General features: G+C 37.2%; 4 long non-coding RNA genes across 4 annotated transcripts; 3 read left to right on the forward strand and 1 right to left on the reverse strand.

The window, feature by feature from the left end:
• Positions 1–417: 417 nt before the first annotated feature.
• On the forward strand, positions 418–4077 carry LOC124865255. The gene is made up of 6 exons (XR_007037526.1): positions 418–690; positions 2579–2646; positions 2735–2924; positions 3290–3543; positions 3656–3768; positions 3928–4077. It is a non-coding gene; the product is annotated as an uncharacterized LOC124865255 (long non-coding RNA).
• A 746-nt stretch (positions 4078–4823) lies between these two features.
• On the forward strand, positions 4824–5723 carry LOC124865252. Its single transcript, XR_007037523.1, has 3 exons — positions 4824–4992; positions 5275–5392; positions 5522–5723. It is a non-coding gene; the product is annotated as an uncharacterized LOC124865252 (long non-coding RNA).
• A 103-nt stretch (positions 5724–5826) lies between these two features.
• Positions 5827–7287, forward strand: LOC124865253. Its single transcript, XR_007037524.1, has 2 exons — positions 5827–6213; positions 6599–7287. It is a non-coding gene; the product is annotated as an uncharacterized LOC124865253 (long non-coding RNA).
• On the reverse strand, positions 7286–7772 carry LOC124865254. Its single transcript, XR_007037525.1, has 2 exons — positions 7705–7772; positions 7286–7530 (listed from the first exon to the last, which is right to left on the reverse strand). It is a non-coding gene; the product is annotated as an uncharacterized LOC124865254 (long non-coding RNA).
• Positions 7773–9185: the final 1413 nt, after the last annotated feature.

Genomic DNA, 9185 nt, shown 5'->3' on the forward strand with positions numbered 1-9185 from the left:
TGTTGTTTGATTTTCTGTATCATTGTAATGTTTTTCCTTATGTACAGCGACTTGATGCCTTGTTGCTGAAAAGCAAAGACTTGACTCCTACACGCGGTGGTTCGTTTATATGAGGGACCAAAAATGACAAAATGAAAAATAAATAAATACACATATAAATGTATAAATAAATAAATACATACACATATAAATGTATAAATAAATAAATAAAAATAAATAAATACACATATAAATGCATAAATGAATAAATATAAAAATAAATAAATACACATGTAATTGTATTTTTTTATCTATTCATTTATTTTTCTCCTTTTTGTGTATTTATACATTTATGTATTTATTTATACATTTTTTCATTTATACATTTATTTATTCCTACATATATTTCTGTATTTCTACATTTCCACATTTATTTATTTCTGCTTTTCTGTGTCCATATGTTAATGAGGTGGATGGTTCTAACATTTGTCTTCAGCACCATTGGTTAACTGAGAGAATCAGACAGAAGCAAACGATTTCTGCATGGATTCATTCTCCTGTTCACCCTGTCGTCCACGGGGTGGCAGTGAAGCTCATTTTTTGTTGGTTGCTGCCAAAGTTTACGGCGAAACTAAAGCAACAGCAGAAGAATGGCTTTGAGCGGGACTCCACTGGCAGAGCTCTTGAATGTGGCTGAGCAGCTAGAAAACGGTAAGTTCACTGTCAAGTGTCTGTTGTAAAATGGGAGTTTTACTCTCTTTCCTCCCTGTTCACCACCGGGTCCATTTCTCTCCAGTTCCGAGACCCAACCAGTAAAACCAGCAAGGTATTTACCTTGTGAAATAATGAGAAATGGCCACAGAATCAGACATCCAGAACATGTCCACAAATGTTATATATATATCTGTTGTTTGATTTTCTGTATCATTGTAATGTTTTTCCTTATGTACAGCGCCTTGATGCCTTGTTGCTGAAAAGCAAAGACTTGACTCCTACACACGGTAGTTTGTTTAGGGACCAAAAATGACAAAATGAAAAATAAATAAATACACATGTAATTGTATTTATTTATCTATTTATTCATTTATTTTCTCCTTTTTGTGTATTTATACATTTATGTATTTATTTATTCATTTATTTATTTATACATTTATTTATTCATACATTTATTAATTTATACATTTATTTATTTATTCCTACATATATTTCTGTATTTCTACATTTCCACATTTTCATTTATACATTTATTTACCCAACCAGCAAAACCAGCAAGGTATTTACCTTGTGAAATAATGAGAGATGGTTAATTATAAAATCAAGATTTAATGCCAAAATGTTCAGTGTACAGAGTATACAACTGAACAGATACAGAGTGACATTCACCTTCGGTACCGGGCTCCTCTCGGTTCATCCCTAAGATGGGCCGAGAGGAGCCCAGAATGGAGCGTGAGTCCTGCTTTTATCTGTACCTGTTCTTAACCCTCCTAAAGGTCATCCTCTTGTATCAGTTTATTTTGACTATGTGTTGCATCTTATGTGAAATCAACAGTTATGTTGTGTAAGATGTAGCAGTGAGCGGTGCTGCAGATCAGCAACAAGGGCAGAGATATTTAATTAAGGCAGCAAAGAGATGATTAGAAATGGCCACAGAATCAGACATCTAGAACATGTCCACAAATGTTATATCGACCATAAAAACAGGGCAAGAATAAAATGATGTATTAGACAAATCTCCCTCCTCTTGCTGTCTTCAGCACTGCGGCCGCATCACCAACGTTCACACTTTACAGCAAAACAGTGTTTAAAACAATGTTTAAAAATTAAGCAAGAAATAGATCATGCAGAAATAGAATCTTCAACAGTAGTTGCATAGTTTCATAGATCCACATTTTGTTTCAAGCAAGTAGGCTCCCAGAAAGCAAAAGGACCATGGGGAAAACAGAGTGTTGAGATAGATTTGGCTCCGATCTGCAACACTGACTCACACATAACGTATGTGAACATCATCATACTTTCACTGTGAAAACATCCCGTCTTCCCAATGTGTAATGTCTACAACAGGAGTCAAGATGTGCAGTAGCCTAATGATACCAGAGGTATTAAGAAAATCAAGAGATATTAAGCATCAAATGGTAAACACAGCAAACACGTCCTTGGTGACTACCAAAGGGTACAGATTTGATGTGCTAGATAATAATAGTAGCCTAATTGCTATTGTTATTAAAAAGGAGCATTCCATATTGCTAAATTATCAGGCTATCACTACTCTTATGTTCATCCTCTTGAGTGAACATTTTTTTTAATCACTAACATAATATTGTCTTGCTAATAAACTGTTACTAATATATGAGAGTTCACTATAATGTGCATCAGTAATTATAGGAATATAGTATTAGAACAGCATTTCTGACAAACCAACTTGTTTGAAAAATGATAAGTTATAGGCATGGCCACAGACAATGTTCTGAGGGAGCAAACTGACAAATGCAAGATGGTGGCTGTGAGGCAACGCTGTGTAATAAAGTTGCAGCCTACTGGATCAACTTCATTTGAATTTACCAATCATGTGGCATTTGCTACTTTTTTTTTTTTTTTGCAGCACCAAGTGTGGTGAACTCTGTAATTTCACCCCCACCACAGATACCAACACACCCAGTGGATGGTCCAGTATGTTTGTGCAATGAACATGTAGCAAATTCCACAGATGAACACTTCCTCAAACTGATTTGTTTCTGATTTTGTCTCTTGATTCTAGCTGAGGTTGTAAGACTGTTTGGCCCCGATGCTCGTGGGAGAGGACCAGCAAGGAGGAGATCTATCATTGTGTCTCCACAGCTGCACTCAAACACGCACAGGTTTAGCTGTCTGGAGGACAAACATATGGAGTTAGTCTCTAATCGGTCTGTGAAGCAGCAGGGTTGGGGAAAAGCGTCTCACCTTTCAAGGTTTGTAAGGCATCATGATAACAAGACGTGGTTTTAGTGGATGTGTTATGCTGTATGTAATTTCATGATTCAAAAACAATAGTGATCTTAAAAACAAACAACACACAAAGAAGATCTTTCGCTGGAGCACTTTTTACTGTATTGTTTCAAGTATTTTTCACATTCAAGATATAAAAAAGCAGCATAATCCCCAGCCCTATCTTTGGTTCTTATTTATGCGTTCTGGAGACAGGGACTCAAATTTTTAAATTATGCTTTTTCAAAATATAGCCTGCTTTAACTGTTTTTCCAGGATCTCTTACTGTACATTAAAATATATTGTTTTTGTTAATTGTTGTTAATATTTTTCTGTCTTCACTTCTCAGGAAGTCATACAAGTCCAGAAGAGTTTAAAGCCTTCATATTATCCTCATTCCCAAAACTCAGAGACGGTGGTGGATTTGAGCTCCTTCAGATAGCTGCAGTACTCGGAGTCGGCAGCAGCTGATGGTGATCCATGTCCAAACCATGGCTACACTGTTCAATATTTAAACAATCCCCAAAGTCAGATCGGGGATGCTACCATTTTCATCAGGCCACTCCAGAGGAACCTTAATCCCAATCCTGTAAATTCGTCACTGTATGTTCAATCACGAGATGAAGTTCTTCATCTTTAAACTGTTTTTCTCTTCTAAAAAATGCAGACTACACCTATATATTTGTGTATAATATGAAAATGATGTCTTCTACAGTTATCTCAAACAGAGAGCAACACTGAACTACTTGGGCCATTGGAGAAATGTGTGCTCTGTGGGGAGGAGGTCCCTTTTTCCACCATAAAAAATCACAGCGATGAATGCACAAGGTATTGCACAATAAAGGAGCGTTAGAAAGGAACTGTTGTGAATTGAAATGTTTTATTTCAATATTGCCTTTTGTTTACACTTTTGATATATTATGTAGTCATCAGGTTTTAATTTGTATTGTGTGAAATGCACTAACAAAATCCCCTTTATTTACAAAGACTGTTGCAGAGCAGTGATGAGGTACGAATGGCGGTAACCGAAGAAGATTCCCACCCACAGGACGTCAGACAGCAAGGCCCATCAACACTAGAGATACCTCAGGGACCTGCTGCTGCTCCAGAGATTGTTGATCTAGTTTCCATTGAAGAGAGCGGCTCTGCTGGTCTGGTCCATTGAAATTACACATTTCATGCTTTATTTCAGTAGTTTGTTGCTCCCTACAGTTCATGGAAGTAATTAGTGATTTTCTATATTCTAAACTGCTTATAGGTTGGAAAATTGAGCCAGATCCTTCAGAGGCAGCAGAGAGATTCAAAGAAGGGCTGTTGGGTCAGCATGAAACTGAAAAAACGTTAAGTATCGTCTTGGATCTTGGAGACAGTGCAGAGGAAAGGACAATCCTTTCTTTTTATAAGATGGCTCATGTTAATTGGACTTCTCCTTTGACGTGCACGCTTAAGAGTAAATATGATCCATGCAAAAAAGAGGCAATAGTTCAACATTTATTCATAATCCTATGATCATATGAGCAGATACATTACTTTTAATTATTAGTGTCTTTGTCAGTGAATACTTTTCACTTGTAGTATTATTGGGATTATGGCAAAATGTTGAGCTCTACCACACAAATAATCCAGCTTCATTCCTGAGATGTAAATGTAAATAAAGTTGTTTTTAAAGTCTGTTGCCTCCTTAATAGACATCTATATAGAATCAAGGGGCTGAATGATATTTACTCTTAACAAGTTTGTTTAGCATGAAAATATCTGTCCTTTGCATAACCTTCTGTGTAATATGACTTTTCTTTCATTTTAAGCACCAGGAGGAACACTTCTATTTGAGGGTGAAAAAGATCATTTGATTCCGTCTACTTCCTATTTCCTTCTGGAAAGTGACTTTTTTCTTGTTGCTGGCCGAATGATTGGTCATTGGTTCCTACATGATGGGCCATGCCTAGGTGGACTTAGCACAGCAATCATGCATGTGCTCTTTGGTGGTTCCCCAGAAGAAGCCACAACTGATCTGAAGGACTGTGCAGACCATGATATCCGTGAGACACTTAAGTTGGTATTTTTTTCAAAAACATTTCATTCATTCCTCAGACTAGAATAGTTAAATAATTATTTTATGTGTGAAATTATATTTATCTAGCAGATCAACATTAAGATATTCCACATCACATCAAGTACTTGTGCGTTTCAGTAGCTGGAGTACCAATGTATCAATAAACAAATTATACTTACTTTATTAAACACTTATTTACTTCAATAAACTAAAAATGTGTTAGATTGTGGAAATAACTGTCATCTTCTAGAATAATGAAAAATTCACATTTTAATTATTAGGTGGATGGTGCAGCAGAATTATCATCTGAAGAAAAAGACACCATCAATGTCGTGGGATTTTCCTCGGGTCACCTCTGAGAACAGGCGATGGCTGTTTGACAAACTGATCTTCCATGCTGTGAGTATTCTCTACTTGACAGCTCATATACTTCCCATTGACTAATCAAAATAAACTTTTAAAAAAAATAAAAAGTTTGATAAAAAAACTGTCATGTTTTTCCCTTTTTTTGCTGCAAATATATTTCAGGTTCTTGGAAGAACCTCCAGACAAGTCCAGCAGTTACGACGGGTTTAAAGGACACACAGATCTGGCCTTTGCTGAAAGAGAGAACAGACACAGCTCCTCTTCTATTTCCAAGAACATCTGATATACAGTTCACAGCACATATACTGCTGTCATACAGTCCCCTGTGGAGCTGTCCTAATAAACCCATGCAGCGTCATTCTGTGTTTATTTTGATAAACATAAATAGAACAGCCCAGCTGCCTGAAATCATCCATCAGGGAAATGAGTTTTTAATTTTATGGACAATTTGGAAAAGATCAGAAGAAATTTAGTCATTTTACACAAGTAGAACTACTGGTATGTTTCTTTAAACTCTTTAAAACATGACCATACCCAAATCTGACTACAACTTTTATGTTTACTGTTTCTTATAGTATGAATTTCACCTCAAGGAATTAATAGTCTTACTTTATAAAGATGTACACATCAATGTGTTACATTATTTATTATTATTCCAACCACTGCTGTTAGTGCTGTTGTGTCTGTTTACTTATTTTTGTCTGGGTTGTTTAGAAAAGCAGGTGTTAACTGATCAAATATTTTCTCAGATCATCTCGGACCAGATAAACTGGCCCACACACGATGATGAGGAAGACATCGAGGTCTCCTTGGAGGATACTTGTAGTGCCTCAGGAGAACATTTATTGAGAATGGTAATTAAAGCTAAGTACACACTACAGGATTTCTCAAACCAAACAAACAAAATCACCTCACACCACAGGAAGATCGGACAATATGTCGCTTGCAAACATCTGCTGGCTTTGATCATAAGGGGGAGATCGGGACAATAAAAGTCCTAATTTTCATGTAGTGTGTACCTGCCCAAATGTGTAATAGTATCTCTCAGGTTAATTGGAGCTCTGTGATGGGGACTGAGCAATTTACTGTATGAAACACAAGTGTGTTTTTCCTCTATTTAAAAAAAAAAGTAAAACTTTGAAAGTTCTCAGATTCACTAACAGCCCAAAGCACATATTATTGTGGTGAAATTTAAAAAAATAAAATAAAACAGAGTTTTTTTTTTCTCTCCTATTGTAGGCTCTTCTAAGCAGCTGGAGAAACTTGTGCAGTTCTGGGTGGGCTGGAACGTAGTCCCCAGATCTTTGGATGTTGAAGTGGTGGAGAACAGCTTCCCCAAGTCTTCCCCCTGCTTAAACTCCCAAGACATTACACTGAATACAGCATCTTCCAAACAGCTGCCAATTCAACCGTTGATACTGGTTTTGAAATGATCTGAGCCTCAGTTTAAAAAAAAAAAAAACAACCACTAAGGATGAGGCTCACTTGCAGTTTATGTAAAGCATGTTTCTCTTTTAGGCTCAGTCCCACTGTTCAGTTGGTGTTCATTTAGTCAAACATTTTTATTTTCCTGCGTTGACTGTGTGGTCAAAATGTCTAAAAAGACAAGAGTTCAATGTTAAAAGGGAGACCATTTATGGTGTGTAAAGTTTTCTTTTTCTTTTTACTTATAAAGGGTTCTGTATCAAATTGTGTTTTGATACAGTTGTCAATCTGTATCAAATAATCTAAATTGTTTTATGATTCACAAAATGTCTGTTTCTATTGATATGAGCATAATGTGTCAAAACAACTCTTAAAACAATAGGACAGATTTTGTACAAAGCTCTATTGCAAAACCATGTGAGTTATAAATGTTAAAAGAAGAGTTCTGCCTTTTTCATTCTCAAATACTTTGCTAGGTTAACAAGTAAACAGACAGTTTCATATATTGTGTATGATTTATTAATTCTTTCTGCACTTGAAACTGTGATTCACTGGAGCATCTCAGATAAAAGATTTACTGTCTCCATGTAAGAATCCAAGATGTCAGACAGAGGGCCATCAGGTTTTGGGAGGCTTTCCACTTCCTGTTCGGTCAGTGGGCGCTGCAGCTGAACCTCAGGGACCACAACATCCTGCTGGCGATAACCAGATGGTCCAGTCCAATCAACACCATACTCCACGTCAACCTATAATTAATGGTAATGAGGTTAGAGGGTCTGCTCAGACAAAATTCATGTAAGACTTGAAAGCCATCTTATTTAATTTTTCTGGGACTTAAATGGAGGTTACTCTTTAAAATAACTCCATTGATCAACTGTAAAAACTGCTCCAGTCTAAAACCAAACAGAAAAAATACAAACCTCTAAAGGCTCCTGCTGTGCATCACGCTGCTGGTAAGTCCACAGTTAAAGTGGTGACTGATTTCCCTCCAAAGGTTTGGCTATAGCAGCCCGGCCGTGTATATTGACCCTGTGGAGCTCCCGACGGACAGTTCTGGTGGAAACAGGAGTTGAGGTGCACATTTAATTCTGCAGTGATTTGGGCAGCCGTTGTTTTATGTTTTTTGGATGCAATCCGGGTTAGCACCCGAACATCCCTTTCAGACAGCTTCCTCTTGCGTCCACAGTTAATCCTGTTGGATGTGGTTCGTCCTTCTTGGTGGTATGCTGACATTACCCTGGATACAGTGGCTCTTGATACATCACAAAGACTTGCTGTCTTGGTCACAGATGCGCCAGCAAGACGTGCACCAACAATTTGTCCTCTTTTGAACTCTGGTATGTCACCCATAATGCTGTGTACATTTCAATAATTTGAGCAAAACTGTGCTCTTACCCTGCTAATTGAACCTTCACACTCTGCTCTTACTGGTGCAATGTGCAATCAATGAAGACTGGCTACCAGGCTGGTCCAATTTAGCCATGAAACCTCCCACAGTAAAATAACAGGTGTTTCAGTTTCATTGTCCAACCCCTGTAGATAAATGTTAGACAAAAAGACTATTACCTTTGATTATGGACACTTCTGCCAACAATATGTGAATTCCTGTTAAGTCCTCTGTTAGCCACCATGAAGCGAGCAACATTTCCCCTCCTTTGTCCGATCTCACACGGGATGGTACACCATAGACGTTAACAGCTTTGAGAAAGCTGCTCAGGACTGTTGCTGCGCGGTTGTTGGTGGAGGCACTCGGGTATACGATGAGGCGACTAAAGCCATCAGTACCACCATGCACAACAATACGCCATCTGAAATATGAATGAATGAATAGTTTATTGCAAACAACAATGTAGATTTATAGAAATGGTTTAAGAGCAATGGCACAACCTGCTTTGTCTGTGTGTCCAAGCTTTTTGTTGTGTGACACAAAGCTCTGATAAAATAAAGCTTTAGGTACTGTATCTCTATTATCTTTAAGGGCAGTGACAGAACATGTTGCCTCAGTAATCCCATTTTAATTTCACACATAAAATCTTGATGAATCTTGTTTCAGGTCAACACAATCCCAGTTCACATATTTAATATTTGTTGCAGTGTTAATTAAAGCCCTCACAACTGAAAAAATTGATTAATTCGATTTATGGCCTGTATTCTGATTTAAAATTGTGTTTTAATATATCCACCTACAAATCTCAAATGAAAACTGAGTAAAAACCTTGCAATTTTTAAGGTGAGGATTATTCCCTCATACAAAGGTTGCTATGATTTTGTAAAAGTAGTTGAAATCATTAATGCTCTTCAGATACCTTATCAGTTTGTGATTGCCATCTATGTGCCACAAACTGTTTGGTTCTGGCACAGAGTACCTCCTCCGTCTTAGTGGGTTCAGCTGAAGGGTCCG

This window comes from Girardinichthys multiradiatus, unplaced genomic scaffold, assembly GCF_021462225.1.
Source record: "Girardinichthys multiradiatus isolate DD_20200921_A unplaced genomic scaffold, DD_fGirMul_XY1 scaffold_60, whole genome shotgun sequence".
Taxonomy (NCBI): Eukaryota; Metazoa; Chordata; class Actinopteri; order Cyprinodontiformes; family Goodeidae; genus Girardinichthys; species Girardinichthys multiradiatus.